A 12,366-nucleotide genomic window follows, 5' to 3' on the forward strand; every position below is an offset into this window, starting at 1 on the left:
CAGCACATATTCACTCTCCCTCACCTCTGCAGCTCTCTTTATTTTCTCCTTCTACCATCTCCTCCACTCCTCCTTAAACATTAAAATACACACAATATATAAACCAGAAAAACATCTAAATTAAAAAGTTTCCTAATCCTGCCTTAAACTCCCAAACTCCTTTCTCCAGCAAGTTGCCTTTTTAGATAGCATTTTTGAAGAGCCCACGATGCTTTTCTATGACAAGATATACTTAACCATGAGTCCTCAAGGCCACTTGCTCATTGCTCAAATACAGAAACATTTCATGCATCTAAAAGAGAGCTACGTCTTGCTGAATATGGAACGCTCTTCCCTAAGGACACTAAGAAGTGGCTGAAGGCTGCTCACTAAAAGCCAGAAGGAGGATTCTAATGAGACCTCGGCCTCTGGCATGCTGGGAATCCAATCACTCCACCAGCCACATGAGGGGACAGAGCAGGATCCCCTCTGTGTTCTGCAGGACACTGGAGAGAAAGAACAAGTTGCCATCTGGACATTTAGGCAAGTACAATCCTTCCACCCAGCAAAGTAGCACGAGCTTCATTAATCATTCAGCCACACTTCCAAGCACTCTCCTTTGGGTGATTCTCCTTTGGGGATCTCACAACAGTGAGAGGCCGCAAAAAAAAAAAAAAAAAAGGATGAAGTTGCCAAATTGGGCCTCTATGTCTTCCATCTGCAATTCCGTCTTTCATGCCACCTTCATCCTTTTCCCCAAGTGTACAGGGTCTCCACACCAACCCTCACTGGCCAGGGCGCTCCTCAAAGAGCTCGCCTCACCCTGCACTAAGACCTTCTTTGCCCCTTCCCTTCCTCTTCCTAAGCCCTCACCCACCCCTCCACACCCCTCCACCCCGTCTCCAACAGAAACTTATTTCTACTTAAATCTCTCGATGGGAACAGTTTCAGGGGTTCTGGATCTTTGGATACCTGAGCTCACTGTACTACTTAAAAGCACACTAGACTTATAAGGGATGCTTGAATATTTTTAACTGCTAGTTGGCACCTTGACCTCAATTTCTGTAATGATCTCCAAACCCGGTGAACAGGCTGAACCACATAGGAGACTTTGAGAATGCCCTTTGCCTCTTAAGCTACAGGCCAAACTAGAGGTAAACTCTCCTCTTTCTTCAGACCCACCCCTGGGTCTTACTGTATCCATTTCCAGAAAAAAGTGAGCGAGCACATAGAAAAGAGCACCTTCTTTCTTAAAAAAGGGGAAAAAAAGTATTGTGAAGTATACTAAACACGCGGGTAAGAAAGAATAATATAATGAACTCCTATGTACCTAATATCCTGCTTTATCAAATATTAACATTAGTCCACATTTACTTCAGAATTACCTTTTTTTTTTTTTTTTTTTTTTGCGGTACTGCTGTGGCCTCTCCCATTGCGGAGCAACAGACTCCGGACGTGCAGGCTCAGCGGCCATGGCTCACGGGCGAAGCCGCTCCGCGGCATGTGGGATCTTCCCGGACCGGGGCACGAACCCGCGTCCCCTGCATCGGCAGGCGGCCTCTCAACCACTGCGCCACCAGGGAAGCCCAGAGAATTACCTTTTTTAGAAAATAAAATATTACACACAGAATTAAGCCTCCCTATTTATAACTCCCCATTCTTCTCCTTACTTTCCTCCAAACAAGTGCTCAGTCATGAATGGTTCTATATATTTGCTCCATATTTATAACCATAGACATTATTTATTATTGTTTTATAGTCAAATCTCTATATCAGTGGACGCACTGTATACATCATTCCACAAAGAGTATTTTCATTCAGTACCATGTTTTTAAAACGTGTCTACAACTACAGATGTACCTTTAGCTTATTCATCTTAATTGTGGCATAAAATTAATTCAGATGACTGAACCATAACTTATGTATTATTACTCTATTTGGTGAGCATTCACACTGAGTGTTATGAGGCACATTCTATATGTTTCTCCTTTTGCACCTGTGCAAGAGATTCTCTGGTAGACACACAGAAATGGACTTGTGGGGTCAAAGAGTGTGTTCATCTACGATTTTAATAGATATTACCAAGTTGGCATCTGGAATGGTTATATTAATTCACACTCACACCAGCAGTTTACCACTGCTCTTTATCCTTTCCATGTATTATATCAATCTTTGCTGATGAGTGTAAAATGGTGCCTCACAGTATTTCTGAAAGCACGCTTCTTAAAAGAAAATGATTTTGACTGTCTCAGTACAACTATGTGGCATACATAAACTCAGCTTGCATTTTCCAACCACATCTTACATATACGTGTAATAATATACTTTAAGCGAAAACACAGTAAACGATTGGAAACTGGGTGTGCTCTCAAAATCTAGGACGCATGTTTGTATACATATGTGTCATTTTGTAAAAACTGTCCACCTAGAGGAATAAATAAACTGGTGTTTCCTCAACTCACAGTATGAGTTCATCCAAGCAGAAGACCTATGTAAAAATGACACCTGAAGAGTCTTCTAGAATTACCTTTCATGGTCTATAGACCCCTCATTGTAACATCAGATTAAGTCTGCTCCACTGGCAGACTTAATGAATGTTTCATTCATTAAGTCTAAATTCTGAGTTGAGGCTTGGTTTCCTACTTACTGAAGAAAAACTATGGCCAGTGTAAGGGGCAGGTGCTTTTCTTATCACATCTCAGTACCTTAAAAATAGTTCACATATATTGGGCATATAAAATGTGCCACACACCATGGCAAGTTATTTATCTGAATTATTTCCCTTAATCTTTATAACTACTATAAAAATTATACTATTATTGTCTCCATTTGAGAAATAAAGAAACTCAGAGTCTGACAGATTAGGTAAAATCACAGAACTTGTGAATGACAAGGAGTCTGGGGTTAAATTCTTCCTGATTCAGAAATCCTAGATCTTCACGACGACACCAAGTGGCCTCATCCAGGATTCAGATGCCTGTATTACTGCTCTGAAAAAGTTCTTCTTAAAGTTCGAAATGAAAGTTTTTTTCCTCTATTTCTGTTCTGGTTCTAACCTCAAAGGCAAAGCAATTCTGCATGCATTTGAAGACAACTCTCATATCTCCCAGAAGCTTCTCTTTCCCAAGTTAGACACTCATATCTTTCAACTCTTTCTGCCTTTATGTTCCCCACCTTTATTTTTTTATTTTAATTTTTATTGGAGTATAGTTGATTTACAGTGTTGTATTAGTTTCAGGTGTACAGCAAAGTGAATCAGTTATATATATACATGTATCCACTCTTTTAGATTCTTTTCCCATATAGGCCATTACAGAGTACTGAGTATCGAGTTCCCTGTGCTATGTTCACCACCTTTATATTCTGGTTACTATCCTCCAGGTGAGCTTCACATATGGTCCACCCCACCTGAAAGTATGATGCTTAGAGCATATTGCAACAACATATGTCCAAGGTGTATCCAGTACAATGGGTTCACCAGCTACCTCATTCTGTATCTTATACTCTACTAAATGCTGCTCTAAATCATACTGACCCTTTTAGCAGCCCTATCACACTGTTGACTTGTTCTAAGCTCAGGCCAACAATAATTCCCAAGTGGTTCTTTTAAACATGTATTTCTGTTAAGCCATGTCTTTCTCAGCTTGCATTTTTACAGTTTTTATTCTATCCAAATGCAGAGTATTACATTTGTACCCACTAAGTTTTATTTGTTGCAGCCTGCTGAAGATATTTTAATTCTTGACTCTTTCAGTTTACTGGAATTCACTCTGACCTTATGTGCCCTGTGTGCTATCTTTGTCTTCATCAAATTCATTGATTAAAATCTACCAGGTGGTCTGGATAACAAGATTTCTGCTTTACTCACAGATACATTTCTTCAAACTCACAGTGATCTCTTCAAAAAGTCCTCCAGAGTCATGGGTTAAGATCCTTTGACCACTGTAACTCCATCTAAATGCATTAGCATCAACCTCACATTTCTTCACCTAGACAAGGATATGAAAATTTTTGTCAAATGTCTTCCTAAATTTCAGATAGACTATATCTATTTTTTTTATAACCTTGATAGACAGAAAGAAAGAAAAAGAGAAAGAAAGAAAGAATTGGAGCTATTCTATCTAAGATAATATATTCTCAATGATCCTCTATTAGATTTAGTTTACTGTGACCCTTTATAACTCTCCATCTGCCTTATAAACAATGAATTCTAGAATTTGGCTTGGTATCTAAAATAAACTTACTGGTTTATAGATCACGGAATTCACTTCTCTTTTTCTCTTTAACAGAAAATGAACTTCGCTTCTGGGAAAGATGTAGTAGGTTGTGGCAGGTCAATGTTCCTCCTGGCAACTAGGGGAAAAAAAACACATAAATTACAAAAATCATGTGTTTCAAGATATCAGAAAGCTGTGGAGTCGATGAGGGCTAGAAGAACTAAAATTTCAGAATCAAAGGAGTCTTTCCCAGGAGAGTTGAAAATCACCAGCCATTTTCATTCCTGGGGTCACTGAACAATTCTGAAATAGGCGTGAGGCTTGAAGTTGGCCCTTGCAGAGGGACTCTACTGGGGAGGAGAGAAAGAAGTTGTGAATTTAGAGACGTCACAGCTGCTGACCTGTATTAGAAACTAGAGAAGCCCTAGGTGCAAAGTCAGTTTTGGCCATGGTTAGTTCCTGGGTTCTGGGGCAGCATGGGAGACTGGTGGGAGGGTAAGCTGGGAAGGCAGAGTAAAATCTTCCACAGTTTCACGGTTCTTAGGATAAAAAATACCACAAGGGGGTATTTTCTGACTTACATTGTTGCCCTTAAGACACTTACCAGATTTTGAAGCTAGGCAGGGCAAGAACTTCAAGAGCTATGTTCTAAACCTCTAGTGGTCAGAGTCGAATCCTCTAGTATAGCAGTGCCAGGGAGACAGAGACCACAAAGAACTTAGCCCAGCGATGAACCAGAGGTAAGCAAGATCTCAGAAAAACTCTAACCCTGTCCCAACACAGATCTTCCATGACTATATTGAAGTAACAGGCCCTTCAAACTGAAAAAAAGTGAGAACCTTCTTTAATAGAAAATAGCATCGTCTAGAGGATTCAAGGTTCTTTTATTCACATTGTCTGTCATAATATAAAAAGTTGCTATGTACATGAAGAGTGAGAAAAGTGTAACTGATCAGAAGAAAAAACATAAGAAGATAATTCAGATACTACACCACAATATATATCACATTTAAAAAAGACTAAAAAAAAACTTTTATGCAGCAGTCAACAAAATGTAAACGCAAGCTATGGAAAGAGAGTACTTGTAAACCATATTTCAGATAAGGAATTAATATTCAAAATATATGTAAACAGCTCATATAACTCAATAAGAAAAAAATCCAATTAAAAATGGTCAGAGGAACTTAACAGATATTTTTCCAAAAAAGACATACAAATGACCAACAGGCACATGAAAAGGCACTCAACATCACTAACCATCAGGGAAATGCAAATCAAAACCACAATGAGATGTTATCTCACACCTGTTAGAATGGCTGGCATTAAGCAGTGTCATCAACAGGTGTTGACAATAGTGTGAAGAAAAGAAAATTCTAATGTACTGAAGGGAATGTAAACTGATGCAGCCACTATGGAAAACAGTATGGAGGTTCCTCAAATTTTTCTAAATAGAACTACCATAAGATCTGGCAGTCCCATATCTGAGTATGTATCCAAAGGAAATGGAAACAGGATCTCGAAGACATATCTCTACTTCCATGTTCACTGCAGCATTAGTCACAATAGCCAAGATACAGAAACAATCTGTGTCTGTCGACAGATGAATGGATAAAGAAGACGTGGTATATACACTATGGAATATTATTCAGCCGTGACAAAGAAGGAAATTCTGTGGTCTGTGACAACATAGATGTACCTTGAGGGCATTATGCTAAGTGAAGTTAGACAAAGAAAGACAAATACTGTATAACATAACTTATCTGTGTAACCTGAAAAAGCCAAACTCATAGAAACAGATAGTAGAATGGTGGTTATCAGGAGCTGGCGGGGGTGGAGAGGTGGTAGATGGAAATGGGGAGATCAAAGGGTTAGTAAAAGGTTGCTAACTTCCACTTTTAAGATGAATAAGTTTTGAGGTTCTAATATACAGCATGGTGATTATTGTTAATACTCCTCCATTATATATTCAAAATTTGATAAGAGACTAGATTTTAAATGTTCTCACCACAAAAATAGAAGTTGTAATTATGTGACATGATGGAGGTGTTAGCCAACACTATAGTGGTCACCATTTTGGCAATATATAAGTGTATCAAATCAGCAAGTTGTACACCAACTTACACAATATTGTTTGTCAATTACATCTCAATAAAGCTGGAAAAGAAAGGAATGAATACTTTTCGAACGCATGTGAGCATTTACCAAAATAGATACTGGATCATAAAGTAAGTCTCAACAAATTTCAAAGAACTGATCATGCAAAATATATTTCTAATCACATGGGAATTAAACTGAATGAAAATGACGTAAGAGCAACAGTAGCAGGTGCCATGCAGCTACAGCAGTGCTTAGGAGAAAATTTTTATTTTTAAATGGATATTTTAGGAAAAAATATTGTAAATGATGGATCTAAGCTTCTAACTCAAGAATCTAGTTAAAGAATAGCAATATTAAATCTAAAGGAAGTAGAGGAAGCAAATAGTACAAATAAAAGCAAAAATCAATAAATCGAAAGTAGACATACAACAGAGAAAAAGACACACAACAAAGCCAAAAGTTGCGTCTTTGTAAAGATGAATGAAAGTAACTACCTAGCAAGATCAATTTAGGAAAAAGAGAGAGAATACATATTACCAATATTAGGAAGAATAGAAGAGACTTTAGTATGAATCTGAGACATTAAAAACATAATAAGGGAATATTAGAAGAAACCTCCTGCTAATAAATTTGACAACATAGATTAAATGGGCAAACTCTCTGAAAAACACTATTTACTAAAACTTACCCAAGAAGTAATAGGAAATCTATTAGTTCAATATCTATTTTAAAAAACTAAGTTATAATCAAAAACATTCCCACAAAGAAAACCCTAGGACCAGATGACTTCACTGACAAATTCTGTCATACATGTAAGGAAGAAATAACACCATTCCTACATACTCTTTCCAAAAACACTTCCCAACTCATTCCATAAAAACAGCTTAACCTGATACAAAATCTGACAAGAAAAGAAAATTACAAGCTAACAGCCCTGATGAATATCAATGAAAAATCCTCTGTAAATTATTAGCACAGTGAAGCCAGTGATGTATGAAATGGACAATACATCAGGACCAAGTGGGTCGCTCCACAACTGCAGCCTTCGCTTTACATGTTCCAGACTGTAGCTTACTTCACTCTTTTATGTCAGCCTTAGAGGCATAAAATATGCCTTCCTCAATATCACCTTTCTTGCTCTTTTAGTGCATTGAGATGGATAGATATAGATAGTTAGTGATATATATCCATATATTGTTCCATATATTATAATATATAACTATATATAATATACAGATATATAATATGTTATATATAAATAATTATATATACATATGAAATACTTTATGCCAGGATTCCTCAAGGTCCTTCAGGCATCCTAGCATATATTAGGGCACATCATGTTGAATAAATGAATGTGTAGAAGGCAGAAAGGAAGACTTCTTCCCGACTTGAATCCTCAGCACAGGGGAAATGCCAGTTTCCCAAGTCGTAACATTGAATACGCGGATTCATAAGTCATGTGCCTTACATAGCTAATTTTAACAGAAATCTGACTTTTAGAGACACAGAATTGATAATTCACTAATGACTATATGCTAGTGCTTGAAATGTGCCTGTTCATTAAATGCAGCTTTTGAAAACAAAACAAACCAAACAAAATACCTGACAATATAAATGTTTAAACTAAAAGTCTACAGTCACTGCCATGATTTCAGAAGCGATAAAGTGAATGCGGTCAAAATTAATTTCTACTCACCCAGCATTAATCACTGATCAGTCTGGACAAGGGGAGAGATACTGGCCATGTCCCAGGCTGAGCTAATCCTTTCCCGCAGCACGTGCAATGACTGACCACTGTGCAATGTGACTGAGTGTATTACATCGCCATGTACCTGCCAGGGGTCATCAGACGAGTTCTCAGTCGGTGACCTGTAGCCAGGCCACCCCCAAGACCACACTTGCCCTGCCACATGGGAGAGAAGAAATTTCTCAGCCCAGCCCAAGCCCTTCCCTCCCCATGAAGCCCTCCTCAGCCACCTCAGACCCCTGACCTCAGGTACGCTTGCTGTCTGCATTGTTCTTTTGATGTACAGATGTCCCCGTGTTGTTGTCTCACTGCTAAGCGCCTATATCGCTGCTCCCAAACCCTCCCGGCTAACCTCCTTTTCCTCAAAGAGGAATCTATTATGCAATTAAAGACAAAAACTGATGAAAGAGCACTAACCGACTACCATAAAGATGCTCAATACAAGTGACAGCAGAGGCAGAAAAAGATGAGAGAAGCTGGGAAAAGGTCCCAACCCAGGGGACATCCTCTCCCGTCCGTGCCACCCCACATATTTCAGACTCAGTACTTGTATGTAGAGTACAGAAAGTAACTTCTAAGAATCCTACCCCAATATAAATTAGGTCTCGCCCCTAACTCTTTTTCACAGAAATCTCATAATACTTATAGCAGCCTGTTATTGTATAATGAGTTGTGTGTTGAGACACACAAGGACTTAAAAACAGGGATATCTAAATTTCTTTCTTGTTTACACCTCAAAGTTCACAGTCGAGAAAAAGAGTCAAGGATTCAGGGCAGGAGCTCAAGTCAGGAATGAACAAAGTGCGTGTGGTTGGCACATTCCCTTTAGAGTATTTTAAGATCTTTGTTTCGAGTATGGAATATAAGGGACTTGACGTCTGAAATAAAGTTTCTTGAGGGCAGGAGAGTTTTTACACTACATGGCCTTCCTGAAATCACTTTATTTTTTCAAATCACTTCTTAGTCCCGTAAAAAATTATACATTATGCATTATAACGTATAAATTATAATATGTACACATTTAACATACACATATTTAACATTTGCATACATGACATATACATTATATAGATGGGTAAATATACACACACTCATCTTAATATAACTTAAATATTTCAACTACTTGTATCTCAAGGTGTCTCTACAGGCTCAGAAGCCACTTGTGACTAAACGACCAAAGATGTTGGGGGAAGCACTTGGCCTGCGCTCAGACAGGAGCTCTCCCAGATTATTAGAAGCGCCTGACAACTCAGGGGCTGCCTCCACTGCTGTTCCCATGGAAACAGACATTGGCTCTCAGAAGCCCAGAGCATGAGAGCTTAAACTAATCATTGTGGGAAAAAAATTAAAAATAACAGCCTATTTTTTTCTCACAATGTGGACACAGTGATTAGACTAAAGGAACCCGACCCCTTTTCCTGGGGGTATGTTTCTGTAAAAATAAGGACAGAAATCCATCCTATGAAAACTTTTGCCACACTTTTTCATTCCAAGCTACATCAATACTCTTTCCCCGCTAACACTTCAAAATTCAATAGGACCCCAATCCAAGAGTTAAGTAGGAATTAGAAAATTAAACCTCACAGCTTGGATCTGTATCCGTTTATTTTGTATCACTTTACTATAAGCATTGAGAGAGGGAGAGAGAGAGAGAATACAAAATCAAGCTACAAACTGAGACCTCCTTGGAGTAAGAGTTTAACTGTATTTATTAGTTTCTTACTGTGTGGTTCTAAATAAAATACACTGGAGTTTATGGATAAAATATGATTTATAGGCAAGCCAACATCTGTACTGAATAAACTGCAAGGCTAGGCATTCATTTCCATTAATGCTACTTGTATAAGAAATAAAATCAGTCATGCTGACCATCTGGCTGACCCTAATTTCATAGACTAAACAAGAGAGAAATCATAAATGTGTCTCAATCAAAGGAACAGAATTCTCTGGAAAAAAGATACTACAAATCTAAGAGTGAGGTTGCAGCATTCTTCTTCAATGAACTGTGGAAAACAGACCAATTTCTGGTGTCTAAAGGGCAACAAGAGTAGACTGCACACAAAGTTTCTTGAATTTAGATAAGAACAAACCTCACAGGGACTTCCCTGGTGGTCCAGTGGTTAAGACTCTGCACTTCCAATGCACAGGGTGCAGGTTCGATCCCTGGTCGGGAGCTAAGATTCCACAGGCCATGCCGCACGGACCAAAAAAATAAAAACAGAACAAACCTCATATACTTACTATGTTACTCACCTTATCTCTGGTTCACTCACACATCCCTTAACCCATCACCAACCCACCTTTCACCCCCACAAGCAGCAACAGTGACTATGGCCTCCATCTCTGTTCACCACTCAACCTCCTTCAGGCAGCTACTCAATTGGCAATTAAATATTTTGCAAAACGTTGCCTTGTTGGTTAATTTCATTTTGCTAAATATTATTTGCGTTCCTATGTATCACTAATGTATTTAATTGCCTGGTTTACATTATAGTACACGTTCTTTGCAATGTAGGAGAAATATTTAATTTCTATCCAACACTATTTAGCCTTGTTTCATAAAACATAAAAACATACCCACTTGTGATTTTATCAAGTGTTAATTAAATAAGTTGAGGCTTTAAATACTTTAAAATTCTGATCTATTTCTCTGTAGATAAGTTTAAGAATATTTTAGCCATATTTGAGGAAGTGGTTGGAACTTTCGTATGGGCTGGGAACATATTATTACTTAAAATACTGGGATATGAGCTCCTAGTATTAAAATATTTACCATGTAAACCATTTTTTTTAATGGCAAACATTCCAAAATGTTCACGTTGATAATGTATGGGGCTGTTCTTTGTGATTTTTCTATTTTACAACTCTTCCATATGAAATATGCATTTCCTTTAGAATTAGGAAAATAATTTTTTTTATGTACAGAACAAAAGCTCTTAAATAATTTTCACTTCTCATGTCGCTGGTAGTACAGTATTCCCCCCGATCCATGGGAGACGTTCCAAGATCCCCAGTGGTTGCCTAAAACCATGGATAGTACTGAACCCTAAATATACTACATTTTTTACTACACATACATACCTATGATAGAGTTCAATTTATAAATTAGGCACAATAAGATTAACAATAACTAGTAATGAAATAGAACAATAATAATATACTGGAATAAAAGTTAGGTGAATGTAGTCTTTCCCTCTCAAAAAATATCTTATTGTACAAATTTATGCCTTTTCCGTCTTAACTAAGCACTTATGCACTGTGGCCATAACTTTTGCAGTTTGAGGTGCAACAGCAAAACTAGCACAAATTTCGTTTTCCTCCTTCACAATTTCACAGATAGAAGACTCTTTCTCACCATGGATCTTAGCAACCTCAGCATAGGATTTTTTTCTCTTTCCTTATTATGTCGAGAACCTTTTCACTTAAAGAAAGCATTTTACGGGCTTCCCTGGTGGCACAGTGGTTAAGAATCCGCCTGCCAATGCAGGGGACCCAGGTTCAAGCCCTGGTCCAGGAGGATCCCATATGCCAGGGAGCAACTAAGCCCGTGCGCCACAACTACTGAGCCTGCGCTCTAGAGCCCGCAAGCCACAACTACTGCAGCCTGTACGCCTGGAGCCCGTGCTCCGCAACAAGAGAAGCCACCGCAGTGAGAAGCCCGTGCACTGCAATGAAGGGCAGCCCCCGCTCGCCGCAATTAGAGAAAGCCCGTGCACAGCAACGAAGACCCAACGCAGCCAAAAATAATAAATAAATAAAACAAATAAATTTATTTAAAAAAAGAAAAGAAAAGAAAGCATTGTACGGCTGCTCTTTGGCATATCTTAATTGCCAGCATCACTAGTGTTGTGCTTTGGGGCCATTATTAAGTAAAATACAGATCACTTGAAAACAAGCACTATGATACTGGGACAGATGGTCTGATAACCAAGAGGACTACCAAGTGACTAATGGCCCGGCTACGTTGGACAAAGAGATGATGCATGTCCTGAGCAGGATGAAGCTGGACAGCGTGAGATTTCATCATGAAATCTCATGCTCTGAACGGCGTGCACAATTTAAAACTTACAAATTGCTTATTTCTAGAATTTTCCATTTAATATTTTCAGACCATGGTTGACCTCAGGTAGTTGAAACCACAAAAAGCAAAACCATGGATAAGGGGGGACTATTATACATATGATATTGTTATTCTGAAACGACTGTGTGTATGAGGGAAAGGAGCTGGAAATGTAAGTTTAACGTGTTTATGTTAAAAAAAACTCTAGCCCTGAGTTTAAATTTGGAGCATCAGTATAAACTCTAGTTTTGTTCACAAAAAGG

At 38.4% G+C, this 12,366-nt stretch overlaps 1 long non-coding RNA gene across 1 annotated transcript in view; it reads right to left on the bottom strand.

Moving 5' to 3' along the window:
• Nucleotides 1-1,321: 1,321 nt before the first annotated feature.
• The window catches only part of LOC307179733, a 154,469-nt gene continuing 143,424 nt past the window's right edge, over nt 1,322-12,366 (bottom strand). Inside the window, exons 2-3 of the long non-coding RNA XR_013825531.1 lie at nt 4,224-4,332; nt 1,322-1,577 (exon numbers count right to left, since the gene is read on the bottom strand). This is a non-coding gene — a long non-coding RNA (uncharacterized lncRNA). The remainder of the gene's footprint in view (nt 1,578-4,223; nt 4,333-12,366) is intronic.

Source organism: Stenella coeruleoalba, assembly GCF_951394435.1.
Source record: "Stenella coeruleoalba genome assembly, chromosome: 21".
In the NCBI taxonomy this organism is placed as follows: domain Eukaryota; kingdom Metazoa; phylum Chordata; class Mammalia; order Artiodactyla; family Delphinidae; genus Stenella; species Stenella coeruleoalba.